Here is a 20,343-nt window from a genome sequence, read left to right as displayed (position 1 = left end):
ATCCTATTGATTTCCACAAGTATTTACTTCTCTTTCATTAAAAACAATGAGATTTAAGAAGGCTTAACTTTAGTTAAATTATGTATAAACACTTTAAAGTCTTCAAATGATGCATAGACTTGCTTTTTTATTTACAAGATTTATCTGGGGATTTTTTTTTTAAGTATGTTTTGTTCATACTACTTCTCTCCCTCCCCCCCTTTCCTAATGAACTGTAGAAAGCTTTTGCCCAATCAGGGTTTCAGACTATATATATCAAATAATCCCCTTGAGTTGATTTTCCTCTTACATCTATTTTCAGAAGAATTGTTTCTGCCAAACTACAGCCTTTGACTCATTGTCAGCCCCAGACCACAGGTACAACATATTCTCTGTTGTCATCCTTTAAAATAGAATGGTGAAATATTACAAGCAGATGGGTAAAACCACGCTGCGAAAAATAATTGCATTGAATTCCACCCTTGCAGCATTTGCACCAAACACAGAGATGTTTACCAAACAGGTCCTGTAGTAACTGACAAAGCAACAGTAGAATTGTTGGTCTCATACCAAGATCATCAAGATCATGAGGCATCATGAGTTCCCCCCAAAAATCTAAGAAAATAATCTTAATGTGACTGAAAGAAAAATAGAAACTATCAAATAACTGTACTTATTTTATTAAAATTAATCTTCATGTAAATTGAATTAAATCAAATTTAGTTTTTGTCCTTGGCTGCCAATGTTTTTGTCTTATTCCCATCTGCTTTTTGAAGCATGGACCTCCATGAATACCGCATGACTTTCTGCAATGGAGAACTCTTTATGTGCACAAATTTGCACACAGAATATGTAGAAGCCTGTACTATCAGGATTCCTGGTTAGATGTTTTGTGTCAACATGTCAGTCACATACTCCACCTTGTCTGTGATTAGGTTCTTACCACTTCTTTCTCAAAAATTACCTACATTTCTGTTCATACATCTGAGATTCTTTACACAATTCTTTCACAATAATTGTAATCAATATTGGTGTGCCAGTTATAAGATCTATCCATTGACCATCAACAGAGACTGTACCCATTTATCTGAAATAAAATATTGCACAAGAGAGGAAACAACGCAGACCCATAACTTATGTAGTTGCATGCAACATTGGGATTCAAGTACAGAATGACGAGATTTGTGTAATGACATCTCTGCAGGCATGTCATTGTTCCTCATTGTAGTTAGCAACAGACAACTATGTAATTATATATAAAGGGAATAATTAAATGAAGAAATCTGCATTGACAATGCAGTGTTCATCTGTACTAAAATGGCTATGTTCAGAATTAGGATTTAGAACACTTCTTCCAAGTAGTTTTTGTAATTTAATTTTCTCATATTCTAAGGAAACCCTAGGTGGTGCTATTGCTTTACACTCATAAACTGTTTTTTCCATATTTAGAATACAGCTATTGAACAATCAGCAATTTTAGGAGGGAGAATGGGAGAGAAAACAACATCCAAGTATAATAGCAGATAGTTTTCATGAGCCAGAAATTTAATATGCTTCACAGATTGGAGATGGGGTAAGGCAAATTTAACCAACTTTATTCTTTCCTCTTTCCATTAGAGATTTAAACTTGTTAGACTCACGTTCATACAGTTTATGCTTACATGCCAACAGCAAGAGTTGTGAGTGATGTGTAGTGCTTCTTTTTAGACATTAATTTATGCAATTACTTTACATGCAAGAGTTACCAGAGGGCTAAGTTTCTGTGATAGGAAACTACCTGCATTGATTGATGGTATTATTTTCCTTATTGTAAGGATAATTAGGCACCTTTGAAATTGTTAGCACATACATGGGTGGAATTATCTCTCACTAAATAGATCTTTAAAAAAACAAATCTGTCAAGGTGTTTATGCCTGTGCATGCAATCATTTGCTCAAAAATTCAGAAAAAGCAAATTTCCTAATAACAACAAACAAATAAAAAGGAAAAGAAGGGAAAGGCATTGTTCCAAAGACTGTTCCCAGTGCAAATTAAGTCATAAATTAAGTGTACAGAGGATGAATTGCTTTGACACTTATAAGTTAATCAAAACACATGGGAAAGGCCACTGCATGTAATCAGGACAATGACTTTTGCATTTCCCATATATAAGGTTTATACAACTTGTATACAAATGTATAAAACTACTGTACATATGAGAAAAGGTAGTGTTGTTATTTCCAGCTTCATCCTAGTTATTGAAAACGAAAGAGGTGCATTTTGCCATAACCAAAGATAAAATTGGGCATTCATTAGTTTAAATTCATGAATGCAAGAGTCTTCTTTTGGTTCCAATCCAGTACAGTGGATTATTCCATAACTATACCAAAGAGTACTTCAACATACTCCCTCCTGTTTGCAGGCACTGAAGTCATGAAGGATAATTTCATTGAATACATCTATAGAGAGAAATTTTCTAAAAGTTTTTCCCTGTGAGCAGGTGATACAGAACCCTTTTGGGCCCAGGGTCAGAATGTCCATGTGAACACCCCTCCCAGTTTCTTCTTACTTCATCTTACATCACTGTAATGTTTTCTTCTTTCGTTGAAGTCAATAGCCCAGTAATTGGGAGTGTGTGCAGAAAACTGAAATATTGAACTCTTGTCATTTATCTTATTGGAACTGTTTTGCTGCCTTGAATGAAAAATATTGATTCACTCAAACCCTTTAAATACAAAATTATACTCTGAAATGGGCCCCTCGACATGCAGGCCCAGGACAATTATCCTCATTGCCCTCTTTTGAAAAAGGTCCAGAGAACATGAGACTGCAGAGGAACTGATTGAAGAGCCTGTATGATAAAATTATTAATTTGAAAAGAATTACGAGATATAATTTAAAGATTTTATATTGCTAAAAATATCATTGGGGCACAACTGAAGCAAGTAAGCAAACAAGAGGGAAGCAGCAGGAAAAATGTATTGTTTAATGAATGGTGTGTAGCAGAAATATCTTAGCCACAAGATTGAACACCTGCAAATTGCTACAATCTGTAACATTAGGGACTAGTCCCCTCAATTGGAGTAAGGCATTTCAGATGAAGTGTTGAAAGAAAAGGGGAGGGACAAAATGATTGCAGGAAAAAAGGTTAACTGCATAAGTATACCTCCCAAGGCATCTTGGAAAGCAACAGTGGTAGTAACTACAGCTCCATGCTTCTTAAACCACTATTAAAGCTGTGTGAGCAAATTTTATTTATATATTTATTTATATATTAAGTTTGTCACCACCCATCTAATTAGAAAACAACTCTGGGCAGTTTACAGGAAAGATAAATATTAATTAAAAATCCAATGTAACAATTAGTCCTAAGTAAATAGTAAGTATCTTCCAAGATAATTGATGGTAGGTAAAAATTATTAGGCAATGAGAAGCAACTGCTCCCTTGTGGCCCTGTGTGGCACTTGGGCTTCCCAGGAAAAAGTCTTTCAGACTGATTCATTGCAACCTGGCCATTGGTTCCTTCAGGGCAGAGAACCAAGTAAGAGTTTCCTATTTCAGTGGAACTTTGACCCACAAGATTCCAGTATCTTTGTGAAGGGGCTTCTACAAGGAATGGTCAACAAAGTCAAGGTGGTGGCCATGATGGTGCAATTGAAGCTCTGCCCACTTTTTATATGTGTGGCATGTGGTCCTGATTTTGCTCTGGTTATCCTTGTTTCAGTTTAGTTCTGCATCTAAGCTCCTAGGTCTTGACTCAAAATCGTACACGATGGTCCAAAGGTTTTTTAAAAGAGAGGAGGGAAAATGGCAGAATTGAAAGTCCTTTTCCTGCAATTGTGAATCCTGAACTTGCCCTGCAAACAACTTTTTTGTGAAAGAAATACAATATTTAACTGATATTCATTGAAATGGGAAGTAGAAATGTGGTTTAGCTTCTAAAATCTTTGAATTTGCCTCCATTTTATATTTATGTGAATTTGTTCCCTCAAGATCAGTATTAATCATCTTCTTTCAACAATACTTTAGAAACCTGCCCAGTTTTAATCTGAAAGGATAACCTGCCAAGAGACAGTCAGTCTCCTGGGTCTTAACTGGTATTAGAAAATATCATCAGCCTCCAAATTCTTTGAAACATTGCAAAAACTCATTCTAAGCAATTGGGGTAGAATACTTATTTATTTATTTATTTGTTTGTTTGTTTGTTTGTTTGTTTGTTTATTTATCAGTCAAATTTATATATTTCACCCATCTCACTATACAAGTGATTCTAGACTCTAGAATATGTCTCAAGGAAAATGCAGAGTATTATATTCTCTATGATATTTATATATCAAGTTCTCCAAATATAAAAGCATTTCTTGATAAAAGAGATCATGCATTCTGTTTTTAACTAGTAACACAGATCAGCTTTTTGCATATATGAGTTAAATGCAAATTTTCTAGAACTGCAAATGTGATTCTCATGTATGTTTACTCTGGAGGAAGTCACACTCCAAAAGATGCTGAGGCACAAGATCCCTGCAACCAAAGAGTGAAATCCCAAATTTCTTTATTAATTCCCACTACCTGTGGGTCAATGAAGTTAAACTTTATTATTAAGTGACCTCTTGGGAACACGCACATACAAATACAATGTAATGTGAAAAGTGAAGAGGGAGGAGGTACTCATCACAATCACTCTTGCAGAGTCAGAAATATTTGTAAGAATTTGGGGGCAGACAATGAAGTCAGTTTTTGTGCATGTTCATGCACAGATCAATTGTCTTCTGGTTGGAGTGATTGCAAACACTGGTGATATACTAGTACTGGCTAGTAAGAGGGAAAGAGCAGCATCAAGGCTAAAGCGGATAGCTGCTTTCAAAGGCTGCTGTCCAACCCCACCCCACCCTTAATCCTTCATGGAGATGTGGTTTTATTTTTCTCTCTTCTAGTCCCTCACAGAACCCATTCAAGTCCCCACAGAATCCAGTTTGAAAAATCCCGGTCTACAGTCACATGGACCAATCCTCAGCAGACTTTACAAAATGATTTGGGGGCATGGAAGTTTTTTTTCCAATGCCCTGTTTACTATGATAGTCTTTTATTTTCTTTCCTCCCCTTGTTCCCTCTCTAAAAAATGATCCAGCAACTAGGGATCATATGGCAACAAAACAGTAACTGATCAATCATATAGCTGATAATATTTGAGTGTATGATGACATCATGAAGACAAATGAATGGGTAGAGAAAACACTGCTTTTGTTTCTAATGACTCCATGTGCAAACAAGTACAGGTAGTCCTCACTTAATGACCACAATTGGGACCAGAATTTAGGTCGCTAAGTGATGAGGTCATTAAGCGAATCATCATGTGACTGGACCCAATTTTATGTCCTTTTTTGTGGTGGTCATTAAGCAAATCACTGCAGTCATTAAGTGAATCACATGGTCATTAAACAAATCACATGGTTGTTAAGTGAATAATGTGGTTCCCCATTGATTTTGCTTGCTGGAAGCTAGCTGGGAAGGTTGCAAATGGAAATCACATGACCCTGGGATGCTGCAACTGTCGTAAGTGCAAGCTGGTTGCCAAATGCCTGGATCATGATCACGTAATAGCAGGAGCATTGTGATGGTCATAACTTCAGGCACGGGTCATAAGTCACTTTTTTTAGCACTGTCATAACTTCAAACAGTTGCTAAATGAGTGGTTGTTAAGCAAGGATTACCTGTATATCCACATGGCAATGTTATACAACTAGATCAGAGTGAGTCTGTTTCCTTCTTCAGTTCAAATGGAAGGCACCATTTTATGACATCTTAAAAATTACTGAAAAGGAATATGTGTGTGTGTGTGTGTGTGTGTTACAATTTGCTTTGTAGGTTCTCTGTGGCATTTTGTAAATGTACATTTGTGCTTGAATAAAGTGATTTGTTATTGAATATCTCATGTCATGCTGCATGATTTTCACTCTGTTCAAATGGAATCCTTAAAAACAATTTTATGCATAGCTTGGCTTGCAAATAAAATCACAATGCTTGCCACATGACATTTGAATTAAAAATTGATTCATAAATTTAAATGTGTGTTTGGGCTGGTTACTTACCCACAAACTACCCAATTACCATAAAAAATGCAATTATATTACCTAGAATATGAAAAATTTTCAATGTAATTTTAAAAGTTTCATATTTTGAATTTAGAACTCTTTTCTTCAACAAGTCTACTACACCATGGTTTTGTATTTCAGGTGCTTCTCTGTCCTTTGTGGTTCTCAGCTGCAGACTTCTATAGAGTAAGGAGAAGTTTCTTCCAACTACAAAATCATTAGACGCCCTCTGCTAAGTTAGCACACTTCACTGCACCTCCAGTCTTGTCAGGCCTGGTTAGTAGCTACCAGATCTGGATAGTTAAAACCTGGAAGACCACTAGATGGCAACAAAGAGATACTGAAAACTTGCCACCATTTACTTAATCATCGGGATTTTTGCAGCCCAGGTATAACAACCTTAGCAGCTGGATGACAGGAACAGAAATTCCAATTTCTGCAAAAATGAATGAGTTGAGCCCACAAGCAAGGAAGCAAACAAACAAACAAACAAACAAAAGTACTGCATTTTTTTTCTTTTCACAGTGGCTGCACTCCTTGGAGGCAAAAATGCATTTTGCTCAATAAGTATTATTTGTGCTAGCAAAAGTATTGTGCTGCTCCAAGACAGAGTGTTTTTCACGTTGCCTACTTTTTAGCAATCAGTCAGGGAAAATAAAGAGTTTCAGTGGATGACTACTTAAACATTTTATACATCTCTCCACCAGAACAAAGAAAGAAACAAAACAAAACAAAAATCCCATCCATAGTCCTATTTTTAATTTTTCCCACCTTCAGGAAAAAAAGGTTCTGGGGGATGTGGACAGAGAAAGAAAGATTGAGCTCCCAAATATATTCCCTTTTCCATTTTTTTAAAAAGAGCACTACATCTATGAACAGTCTCATTTTAAACATGCACACTACTATGGCCACCATTATGGTTTCAAACTAACTTACTAAAAATGGAAAGGTTGGGGATGTAAATAAGAATATCATGGGATTTTGGAAGAAAATAAATAACATTATCCTGTTAACCTCTGCAGAAAGCATGCATGTATGCATGAATAAATAAATAAATGGGATTGAGTAGCTTTACTGTAACTGCTTGACCAATCCAGCACCTACACCAAGGAGACTGTTGACGTACAGCATTTCTATTATATTTCCTTGCATTATTTTTCATCATCCATCTATATTTAGACCTCTTATAAAATGGCTATTTCAGTCTTCTCTAACTTGGAAGCGTTCAGATATGTTGATTATAATAATAGGTGTCCACAGTTAAGCCCAACAATGCGAAAAGGTCAAATGCACCATGTCTTCCCTTTCATATTTGTGTTGTCATTGTATGCAAGTACACGTTATAACACATGTCTCCTTGCTTTCCCACAACCAGCAGGACACCACAATTGTAATGCTTGTTAAACCCAGCGGGTATGGTACAGTATGTGGGCTAAAGATGATGGGTGTCATCATGCAACACACTGTGCAGATACTCTGCTATGGAAAGCAGTGCTAAATATTAGGATTTTTTAAAAAAGGAAAATTGTAACCAATTTTAAATGTATTTAGTTTTCCAGATGATATGCCTCCAGGCCTGGAAGCTAAGCTATGGTATACTGAAAAGAAGGATACATTACAGATGTATGTGGAAAACTAATACATAGCAGTCAGTTTTAGAATATACTGGTGGGAAAAATGGTAAACTGATATTACCAGGGTTTTAGCTATATATTCAGTAATATCAGAATCACTTTATTTCTGCAAGATTCAGAATGCATAAATAATCACCAGAGAGCTTGATTTCATCATTATTAATAAAACGATAGGGCTTACATTTAGGTACCATTGTCGGTGGCATTTTGAATGAAGAATTTCTATAGCTTAGAGCAGTCATTGTCTGTAGGTGTACCATATCTAGACTGCCAAAATCAGGATGACCACCAGATGACAGCAGAGACAAACAGTTTTGTAAAAATTTTATGCTGCCATTTAGTGGTTTAGCTTTAAATTTGAAATAATATGTCATTTTCAATATGATTTAGGTTGCAATATGTAACCAATGCAATGAAAAGCAGAGTGAGTTAAACCTGGAAGGTTAAAAACAGGTTAATTTCTATACCTATTTTAGAAATAGCTTAGCTGATTGCATTTATTATGTTGGAGAATGTCAGAACACTTCATGTTTATCTGTGGCAGTTATGGAACATCATTTTATATGCTATGGAACAGAGACAGCTTTTTTCAGAGAATGTAAGAGAAATTAATATTAGACCATGTTTTGTAATATTCTACACATTTCATCCTAGCTATTTATTTGTGGGAAAGTAATTTCCCACTTTTTAACTCTAATGTACACTAAATCAAGAGTAATGAAACATTTTCTCATATATGTGATATTATCAGAAATGAAGGCTGAAATTGTATGTATATTTATCTGAATGTAAACGCTATTGCATTCAGTAGGATTTGCTTCTGAGTAGCTGTGAACAGGCTTTCACTACATAATGCCTTCATTACAATTGACTTGAAGCATTATGGTACACTTATATGCAACTGTCTTCTATTTAGAATCATAGAATGTATTAAATTGAAAGGGATTTTCATCTCATCGAATCTCTACTCAGGGAAGGAGTCCTCTAAACCAGCAGTTCTCGAAGTGTGGTCTGGGGACCTCTGGGGGTCCCTGACATCCTTTCAGGGGGTCTGCAAAGTCAAATAAATATTTTAAAATTTCTCAGTTTAAATTTCTAATACAGTAAATATCAATACATATAACCCACATCAATCAAAGCTCTTTGGGGTCCATAATCATTTTTAAGAATTTTTCCTGAGACCAAAATGTTTGAGAACCACTGCTCTAAACCATCCCTTTCAGATAGCTGTTTTGAAAATCTCTAGAAAGGATGTGCTTACAACTGTTCTAAACAAACTGATTCACTGCTTAACAGCTGTTACTATTAAGAAATTCCTCTTGATATTCACCCTAACTCTCATTTCATTTCAACCTGCCAGTCCTTGTCCTGCTCCCATTTTCAACAAAGAACATATCCACCCCCTTCACCTGGCTCATCTCAGCTTTTTAGATATTTGTAGACCACTCTCATCTTCCCCATTAGTCTTTTATTTTGGAAGCTAAATATGCTAAACTTCTTTAAACTATTCTTCATAGGGCCCGGTTTCTCCTGTGGTTTGTTCTCTTCTGATCTGCTCCAGCTTTTCTATGTCTCTTTTAAATTGCAGTACTCATGAATGAAGAGTACTCCAACTGCTATATTCCATGGTTTTAATACCATGCTTCTGTTAATACAGATCAAGATTGTACTGGTTTGTTTTAGCCGCCTCATAACACTTCTTACTCATGTTCACTTGGCTTAGATAAGGATGCTGCCGCAAAGAGAAAAATGGGATGCAGGCCATTCTATACTGTTAAAAATAATCTCTATTGGAACTTCTTTCTATCAGCTGTCAATAGCCATTCAATCACACTGAATCAGAGGAATAAAGGGGAAGAAGGTCTAATCTATCAACTCCATCTAGTTCTTCATGACTCTGAGCTGTTTCATTACAAATGGACATTTTAATATGTATTATTTAACATTAAGAATTTGTATTGCTTTTGTTTTTACATTCTAGCTCTTCTTAATTTTCACATTTGTTCTTTTGCACATTTAAAAATACCTAAACATTATGAAAAAATTAGAGCTGTGCAAAGCATTCAAAAGACATGTTTCAAAATGTCTGAGAGCATGAATGAAATATATTTTTTCCAATCATTAAAGCAAATGCATCTTGAAGCAAGGCTCATCTATTTTGTAAGCTGCTCCTAGCTGTCCCTGCACTTGAATACATGCACACCTATTCCACTTTGCTTTCTTTCTCTCAGTCAATGATGCAGGGGAAAAAAAACCACAAGGAAATGACTTTATGACATTACGTTATGGAGAAAACTGTACAATGGAGAGGGGAAAGAACCGTGTGGCCTGGGCAGACACGACATACTCTCCCTTGCAGTTTTTCCAATAATATCAGCTGGCCATGATCTGCCTTCCCAAATTTATTTTAACTGATATGACGTCCTTGATCGTTGTATCTGGTAAATCACTGGTCAAGAACAAAGCAAAACATACTCTATTGCTATTACAATGGTGTATAAGCTATCAGTTTGTTAGAAAATTACTTTTCAAAAAGTTAACTAATAAATTAATTAAGCAGAACCTGAATGCAATGAACGACATTTTGGTTTTGCACTGTTTCTGCTATTTTGGCAGTTAGGTAATATGAGGGCAGGGCTTTCATTTACATCTCATTTCCAGCAGCCTGGTATTTACCACAACTATTCTCTGGTCTGAAGCAGATTTAACAATAAGATAGACTTTCATTTTGCTGTGTAAGTACGCTAAATCCAGCCATGACGCTTGACCAAAAAAATCTGGAAAAGGACACCAAAATTAAGACTACTGAGCTATCCCTCTAATCTACCAAGAAGTTTATATAAATACTGTTTACATAAAATGAATCATGAAATATACAAGCTTAAAAAAGATACAAAATCCAAGCTTTGTACATGACTAGCAAGCTATAGAAAACAATCCCTGGTTTGTATGCATTTCTTTAAACTAATAAGGTTATCTTCTTCTCAAAGCCTCTTAGGATAAGTTTAATTAAAGGTAATGTAGAAAATATGTGAGCAGAAAGAAAGAGTAATTCTTGGGCTAAAAAAAAAAAGCACTCAAAAATGTATTTGCATAATCATAGGAGAGGGTATATCCATCTAGATGACGAAAAGGATAATGCACAATGATTATTATAAGGAAATATGCCTGCCACATTTTGTATTAACCATGAGATATTTGGAGGCAGTGTGACACTAATTTTTAAAAGTCTTTCCCTAACATCTAGCATAGCAGATGCTACTCCTTTTTGGAGGCAACTGATTTCAACATAACCAATATCTACCTCTCAAGGGATTCATAAAATATTGACAATGACTTTCCTATTCTCTTGCCCAAAAAGTCTACACCATCTCTTTACATCCTCTAAATTAAACATGAGGATCAGGGCTGGAAGATGAATGCCATTTTCTTGCCTTAGTGGGAAAAAAAGACAGTGCCATTCTGTCTGCCAGCCCAAATGCCATAACTTTGAAATGCCACTGACTTAGAAGGTTGGCTTATAAACCCTTTTGCTATTTGCTAAAATTCTGTTCTGTGTGTAGTAGCACATTTCCCCAATATTCAGTCAGTTGAGTAAATGCCAAGTAAAAGAAGCCTATGTATGCATCTCCAACTGCAGAAATAGTAAGTTAACCTGACCCCCCAAAGGCATATGAGTAATCATTCTTCCACTTTTAAGTATTATATTATAAGAAGAGGTTGTTTGTTACCTTGACTGTAATCCTAGAACTGCCACAGTTCATGCAGAGCTCCATGCAAGCAGGGACTTCCCCGTTCTTTTTGATAAGCAAGAAGAATGCTCTACACACACAAACACAGGCAGAAAATTTGAGAGAGAGAGAATGGGAAATGCATTAATCTCTAAATTAATCATTTGAGATGCAGCCTCTGGTACAGAATTGAAAGCAGCATGGGGAAAAGAGCAAATATAAGCAAGCCATTCATGATGTCTTCATGTTGACCATGATGAGACTTGAAATCTAAAACACTGCAAGTTAACTAACCCTTCATTTCTCAGGATGTTAATTACTGATTAGCTATCTCCACATCAACACATTCAAAAGTCATTAGTCAACTCATGAAAAAGAACTAAGATGACATGTCAACCAGTGTGGCATTGGATTACTTTAGACTTCTTGTACTGTAGGACCTAATGTCCACCTTGAGTTTGTCAGTTACAGTCAAGATCAGCCTTCATTAGGACCATAGACCTGCCCCAGATATTATCTGCCCCCATGCATATATCTAGGCTTACGTGGGATTTAGTTTTCTGTTCAGGAGCAACTAGTTATCTGAGGGTGGAAGAGCCCTGAGTAACTATGTGGTCATGGACAAATCACTTCCTGGTCAGCTGAAGACTGCTAGACAATGCAAATCTTCACAGGGATGGTGGATTGGACAAAATGGTTTCAGTGCTGATTCCTAATAGTTCCAGATAATTTCCTAATGTACTTTTGCAATTTTCCACATTATTTGTTGGTGAAACTATTGATGCTCTGACTGATCTGTGAAATATGGGCAAGTGACACTCTTGCTCCTAAGCACCCCTTTGTGGAGTCATGTGCTGAGGGTGATGAAGCAGATTCTTCAGCTAGAGAGAAAATGGAAGGATTCTTGGGAATGCATCAGATCATGTCTGGAATGAAACCCACATGATGGTTCATCTGAACTCCTACTCTGCAACAAGAGAACAGTCAAGAATGCTTACCTTTGTTCCTTCATTGCATCTGCACAAAACAGGCTGACATTGTTCTTCCCTACTATGTGGCATGTTCACCATCAAGTTTTTGGAGAAAAAGAACTGGAACACTGTGAATGATTCGCCTGGTTTTTGCAGATAATATAGATCAGACTTCAGCATGGGGGCAGGTTTTAGGGATGTAAGCCTGGTAACCACTTGTCCTGTTATTTCCAATATTAAATGGAAAGGACCTGCATTAGTTCTGGTGGGCTCTGAAGTCGACAAAGTCAGAGGAGGCTACTGCAAACCCCTACTCTATGTTCAAAGTATAATTACTTGCATAGTAAGAAAATGTGTCATCTGTGTATTTTTGTCTCCTTCTTCCTCTTTTTGAGACCATCATAACGATTGGTACATGCAAGGAGATTGCACAAACCAAATAGTTGAACATTTCCAGTATTTTTTATCTTGTTATTATTTTTGTTTTTACCAAAGTAAGACCATTCTGTAAACATAAGCAAACTTTAAGAACAATTTGTGCTTTGGCACAGAGAATGTATACTCTCGATTTGTTTTTTTAAACCCTTCATTTTATATATAATACTGTATACACCTCTGTTGCTATAGCTATCATCAAATATTGTCTGAAAATTCAGTTCTTTTAAGGACTTCAAGAGCCAAATGCATATTAATAAAATTATCAAAATTATAATTCTTACATTATGATTCTTTTCTGCAGTTCTCTGATAACTCTGATTTCTTGGACAGTAGATGGATGCACAAAAGTGGAGTCATTGATTTTCTTACAAAGTGAAATGAAAAGCAGATGAAGTTGCCCTAGCAGTGAACCATTGGATACAATACTCTGCTTCACTGGCTATCCAAATTATTTTCAGGTACTTTGGCATATATGCAATTTATGTGCTGCATTCTCTTAGCGAGTACTAAAGGGCTGTTTTTCAAGCATGGATTGTTCTATGAACTCCTCCTAGAACAATATTTCTATGCACATACTACTTCCTTTATCAAGTCTCTTATGTATTCTATGGAAGGTTAACTTGATCTGAGTGAATTCAAATACTCTACGAGTCTTTGCTCATATTGGAGGCCAAAATAAAAATTATAAGTGCTTTCAAGTGTATACTTCATGTTCTGTTTCAAGCAGTAAAGAGACAAAAGCTGTCTGTGATTACTATCCATTAGTGGAAGAACCAGAAAAAGTCTTAGCAAACGTGGTTTCTGGAACCGAATACCTCAATACATTGTTTGGTCCAAATGTACAGACAGATCTCTGCAATTGGAGATATTTATCTTTAGTACTGCTGCACTGGATATACATTTTTTTTAATTTTAAAAAAGTGGTTTAAACTAAAAAAGAAACCTTTGCCTAATGCTTGTTCCAGTTTTAAAATGTAGTTTTCCTGGAAATAAATAATCATATAAAGAAATATAATCATATTCATAGGCATGCCATCACTCCTGTTGTTTTAAAGATTTAACCCCATACAGCTTGACTTAAATGAGGAACATTAGAAATGTTCAAAGTTCTTTGGGAGTACTCTTAAGCCTACCCACCATATGACAAAATGGCTGTCAGGATAGGCATGCCCATTTACTAGAAGTTCAAGCAGTGAAATTATTCCCCCTCATCTTGCCTAGCAACTTAGGATGCTGTGTCTCACCAAGCTGATCTTTGCCTAGTCCTATGGTCACACTTCCAAGCAAAATGCTGGATTGCAGTCACCCACTGTTTTTGTTTTTTTAAAGATGTGACCTTTGATATATGAACACGTCATTACAGATTGGCAGACTGTTACTTTCTTTTTTAATGAGGAAACGGTTTTTTAAAAAATAATAAAATAACATTGAATGGGGCAGAGAAACTGCAGGTGTTTATATAATCTAGCTCTTCACAGTAAAACAGCATGTATGAGTGGGCAGCTATTTTTTTTTCCAAACTCAGTAATTAATAAAATTAAACTGTCACTGTCATGAATTTAATTTCTGAAAGAAGGAAAAGCTGCTTATAGTATTTGTGGTAACATGTTGCTATGATAACATGTGGTTTTCCATAGCTCAGGAAAAAGAAAAAAATCTCTGCTTTCCACACAGTTTTCTTATCTGTCTAATCAAAGTAATTTGAGCTGACAGTTGACAAAAATGGCTCTTCACAGAACAAGATAATTTACCTGCTTGCAGCTGAAACGGAAAATCCAAACCATGAGTACATTTACACTCCCTGGAGAAGTATACAGAGATGAAGACAGAGAGGTTCACATAACACAAGCTTAGCTTGAGACTAAGAAAGATGTTTTCAGTTTAAGGTGATCTAATAGTTGAGAGATGAAGTGATAAACTTAAGCCATGCCGAAGATTTAGAATTCTTAGGCAGAACGAGGATGCTTGGAAACGTAGGCTACCAAATCTGGCCTGCAAAAATCCCAAACAACCACTAGGTGACAGCAAAGAGAGACATATAATTCTAACTGAAGCATATGTCTGGAATTATACAACCTAGATCCAGTAGTTCTAATGAAAAGAGGAAAAGACAAGTTAAAAGAATAACAAATTGCTGTAAATATAAGCACATACTAAACCAAAGGCTTAATGAAGGAGGTAGACACTAACTTACTATATGAGAAAACAATGGCTTGATTAATAATATTAATTAAATTAGTAATAATCTATCAATGAACTTGTTTCAGGGGATACACACTCTTTGTATCCACATAGCCTTCATGTTATTTCCTTTGAAATTTTTGATGCATTAATTTTCAGATCCACAGTTCTTGTTATGTTATACTGTACATCTATCTATGTTGCAAATCACCTGGGTTCTCAGCCAACAACACGGCATTATCTGCACAGAAAAGTTCACATATATTCATGCTACCAACTAATATATATCTAAATTATCATAAATATATTTTCTACTTTTATCTATACATACAATAAACAAGTAAGGGATCATCCTTGTCTTATTTCAAGGTCATGGTTCAACCATTCACTAAGCATTCCATTTATTCTCACCGTGCTTTACTTCCATCACATACCACTTTTACTTTATTTCATGTTTTGAGATATCACTATCATTCTGATGTTGTTATTGTTATGCTGTCACATCACAGCCAATTCCTGGTGACTCTGTGAATAAAAGCTCATTAAGCTGTCCTCTTTCATGGCATTACACAATTCTTGTGGGTGCATTGTGGCTTCCAGTATTCCACCTCATGTGCACTGTAAGCCTCTTCTCCTTCTCTTTATCTCATCCAGGATTATCATCTTTTTCAAAGATGCCTCAGCCTTTATGATGCGTCCAAAGGATTATAGTTTTTGTTTCAGTTGCATTGCTTCCAATGAGTATTCTTGCTTAATTTCCTATAGTCTTTTGTTGCCCAAGGAATGTGATGAAATGGGACAGACCACCAGAAAGAAGATTATTGCTACCTTCCCTGGGCTTCCAGGGAGACTTTTATTATAAACAATGCTTAATAAATTTACTTATTTCTTAATCTGTAATTTCACACCACTAAACCTACTCTATATAGTATATCTATGCCTATGTGTGTATCTATATCCTAAAGAATCTGATAAACAATTATTTTAACTTGTTTGCTTGGGCTATAGGAAAGTCTTTAACCACCGTGAAGTCAGTTAGCTCCTGTTGCTGCCAGCTGCAGTTCTAAACTGCTGCTGAAGCTTTGGCTTTGTACAACGTTCCAGTCTATGATGGGGCAGTTGGGGCAAGGGGGAAGAAAGGTGCCTTACCAGCTGCTGGTTGGCTGTAGGCTGTCAGCATCTCTGAGGGAGTGGAGTGAGTAGCCAGGCTCTGCTCTCCCTTTCAGCTCTTCTGCTGTTGGCTTGTTGGAATGCACACCTACTTCACTTTCATCATCAGTTGCTGTTTTACAGCCTGATGGTGGCTGCTCTACTGTCTCATCTACAATTTCTTCTTCTCTGGTCTCCCACAAGAACATCCTTCCAGCACACACCCACACTAGATACTACCAGCATTTTCCTTTTGTAACTGGAGATCAGGTGTGGTCCAGTGCTCCTCAGGTCCTGGTGTGGGAGACACCAAAGGGAAAGAAAGGCTTTCACTGACCACTGCAAGGCTCTCCCTCTACATACACCCAACATCTTCATCAATTCTGGAGCCTAGACAATTGTCATCTGCTACATCATCTCATGGTTTATCTGAAATTTTTCTAGTTTTCCCATTGTCATAATCTTAGTTCTCTTGATGTTCACAGAAAACCTGCCTTTTGGCTCTCCCGTTTTACTTTTAGAATTATTCTTCTTAGGTGTCTTTCAGATTCTGAATACAAATCTCAAAACAAAAACAAAAACAAAACACCACCTATTTCTTCCTGCATCTGCTCATATGAGTATCATTCTAAACCATTTTATCACTTACATTTTTAATTTCATTCACTCTGATATAGGCTCCTTGTTTATCCAATTTATCGATTTCCCAAACAATTTTTTATTTCCATCAAAATAAACTGCAGTTTGTCTCCCTCTAATTGCTACTGTCCCATGCTCTCTTGACTATATTCTCTGCAACTTTGTTTCCCTATCTACACACATTATAAACATTTTTTTCTCATCCTCATCCTCTTTTTGTCACCTTATCGTTCCATCAGGTATGAGTCCACATACTTCTGTGGCACTCTGTAAGTAATGTAATCTTTTTCACTTCGTTCCGAGCAGCAGCCGCATACTTTTTCTTTGTCTACTTTCCATTTATTCTGTTGCGTAGTAATATATTGTTAATACTTTTTTATTCAGGAATTGTATTTTTATCTTCTTGAAGTTATTTTCATTTCACTTCTTTTCTTTTTTTCATACCTATTTTTCCACTATCCTTTCTGATCTTTGAATAAATAGTCTGTCCCACATTTAGAACCAAAGAGCACTCTTAAATCTTTTACTACTTCTCTCAATCTTTCAACACAATCAGATATGCTTTTAGATTTATATTCATTCTTTTGCCATGTGTATCTATGAATAGATTTATGCTTAAACTATATATTCAAAAAAACAGCCGAACCTTTTTTCTAAGCAGGCACTTACCAAATAATCATAATTCTAATTCATTCTTGGATCTTCAAATCGGTTTCCAATTCTTTTAATGAGTATAATTTGTTACCATAGCAAGTTAGAGGCCAGTATTCTTGCTGTATTCATTATATTTATCCTTGTAATTATGCTAGGCATCTCCGCTCTGCTGATTTATATACCTCTGTCTTCCTTTAGGGAGAATCTGGATTACTTTATAGCATGTTATTGCAGTACTCCTCTTTGTTCCCTAACTTGAAATATCTGATTTAGCCGATCAGCCTTTCTGTTACCTCTAGGCCACATATCTATCTCTATCTATCTATCTATCTATCTATCTATCTATCTATCTATCTATCTATCTATCTACCTACCTACCTACCTACCTACCTACCTCACTGAGTTCTGTTAAAAATGCACCTGCTTCAGTGAGTTGACTCAAGGCTCATTTAAAGAAGTGCTGTGCTCACACTCTGCATGTTCAGAAGGAGGAAAAGTCGTAACTGTCTTTTATGTTTGATTTTAATTGTGAGCTGGCCAGAGTCACCCTCTGGGGAGATGGGCAGCATAACAATTTAATAAGTAAGTAAGTAAGTAAGTAAGTAAGTAAGTAAGTAAATAAATAAATAAATAAAATTCCAGGGTTTTTTTTCCCCTGAATATATTGGTGCCAACTAAAGCTTTCCCTCTCTCATTTTAACCTTTGCAGGAACAAACGAATGGTGGGCAAAGGGATATTTACATTCTTCTTTCTACACTTGGTGATGCCAATCTGGATTGGAACTTTTGGTAACAAAGAACACCAAAAGTGTCAGCCATAAACTACTTAACTTGGTGTGGATATAGCACCTGGCATCTTGGGCAGCTGCTAAGAACCTGAATGCAGTTGGCTGACTAGATTATACTGGATCCACATGTCTACATGTTGTCCTAGCTTTATTTTTACTTGGTGAGAAGCAAAAGGTCCTAACCTTAATACCTAGCATCGTGAGCTGGAATCACTGGAGACCTGCTACCTGAATCCTAGGAGAGCCACTGCCAGTCAGTAGACAATATTGGCTTTGATAGATCAAGGGTTTGGCTAAGAATAGGTGCTTTGTTTATTAGGAGAGACAAGACGTTGCCAGTGTCCCCTTCAATATGAAACCAGCCTAGTGAAACGCAATTATGTGACAGCCTAAAAGAAAACCATTAATTTTCTTGTGTCATGCGGGGGTGGTGGTACTGGGATTTATTTGATTCATTAATCAGTAAGAGAGGGAGCCTGCTAACTATGCTTAACTGCAGCTGGGTGACATTGCCTCTCTATGGAGGTAGGGAATCCATAGAGAGTTCTTTTTTGGGGGGCAGTAGTTCTGCAAACCTTGGGTCCCTCCACCTATCACCAGCTTCCTGATATTACCTTTTCCTGAATCAACAGCATCATTCTGGCTAAGTAAACAGTGGCAGTAGGATACTTTAAAAACTGTTAATACAATATATGATGCTGTTGACTTCAGTGATACACTGTTTGGCCACGGTCAGAATAACAAGATACAAAACCAGCTACATCAGCTATGACTCAGTTTTCCGTTTATTCTGTATATTTCTGTAGCAAATAAGAAAATCTATCTGTCTTGGCATAACTTGTCCAGCATTCAAGGATCCTTGAAATCCAGAATTGGATAAATAAGCATGCATTTCTATAAGGAATGTTTCTGCAATTTAGCTGCAGAATTATATAAGATTATATAATGCAACAATATTTAGTGTACGAGAAGGGAGATTTAGACACATACGTCATAGACTGGGGAGTAGGAATAAATTAAAAAAAGCATTGCTTTATATTTGCATATTTAATTATTTTAAAAATAGCCCCTTTTCATTAACCTAATCCCCACTAGCACAGTAAAGAGAAGCAACTAAACAGCACCATAACAATAAAAGCAGCACACTAAATTATACCTCAGTATAATTTCAACCAAAAGCTTAGCTGAATAAGTAAATGTTTAATGGATGCTGAAGGCTAACAAGACATATTACTGAATAAGGGTGTAATATAGAAGTGGGGCGACATCTTTCAGGCTGTTGAATAGTAAATATCTGGCGGTGGCTGCACCTTTTTCTCTCCACCATTTTTGTATGTTCTTTATGATTTATTCTTTTTCTTTATAGAAAAGTGGCCATACTTCCTAACAAAACAGTGGACTGCAGTCACATAGAGTCTATATTTTAAGAATGAAATGAGACTTATGTAAAGCTAGAGGCACACTTATAAATGTTTTTAAAATAAAAGCTAGTGCTTCTCTTTGCATCATGGCAGTTTCCCATTTATTTTTGTTTTCCAATACAATAATCTTAAAAATAAAAAAGGCAGATGTGAGAGAAAACGAACTTATCAAATCAATCAGACAGGATGCAAACTTTTTTTTTTTTTAATATTTACCGATGCACCATAAGCCTCAGGGCCAAGAGTATAAACAAGTTATTTTAAATTTTAAAACATGAGCAGTACAGTTTAGAAAGCAGTTCTAAATCACTGCCTAAATTATGTAGGCAGTTTTTGTTTTTTTTTTAAATCAGTGAAGGTATAGATAAGACACTTGATAAGACCTCTGCATTTTTAAACAACCAGACACTACTACAAATTTTGCTTGTTTAACTTCTTTGTCATGTTAGGAGCTGCTGTAATAAGAATGTGCCTTTCAGGTCTCACTTGTCCTTGAGGTTCTGGGTCTCCTTGGTAACCTGTTATTTCTTCCTAGATCAAAAAGGGATCTTTGCTTTAAACACTAGAATTTCTTCAACACAGAGAGTGCCCGTGCATATCACACTGTTCACCTCTGGTTCAATCAAAACTCCTAGAAAGAACAAAAAATTCTTATGAATTTGTATAGTTGAAAGTGATATTTCATGC

At 36.1% G+C, this 20,343-nt stretch overlaps 1 long non-coding RNA gene across 1 annotated transcript in view; it reads left to right on the top strand.

Annotated features, from left to right (window-relative positions):
* Positions 1-19,692, top strand: part of LOC112542741 (uncharacterized) — a 107,277-nt gene extending 87,585 nt beyond the window's left edge. The window contains exons 3-4 of the long non-coding RNA XR_015796722.1: positions 13,155-13,282; positions 18,157-19,692. This is a non-coding gene — a long non-coding RNA (uncharacterized LOC112542741). The remainder of the gene's footprint in view (positions 1-13,154; positions 13,283-18,156) is intronic.
* Positions 19,693-20,343: the final 651 nt, after the last annotated feature.

The sequence above is a fragment of the Python bivittatus genome, unplaced genomic scaffold (genome assembly GCF_059951505.1).
Source record: "Python bivittatus isolate LINGU-HERP-01145 unplaced genomic scaffold, Pbiv_v1 ctg000350_np1212, whole genome shotgun sequence".
In the NCBI taxonomy this organism is placed as follows: Eukaryota; Metazoa; Chordata; class Lepidosauria; order Squamata; family Pythonidae; genus Python; species Python bivittatus.
Note: the sequence above shows the minus strand (reverse complement) of the source record. Positions and strands in the feature narration are given on the sequence as shown.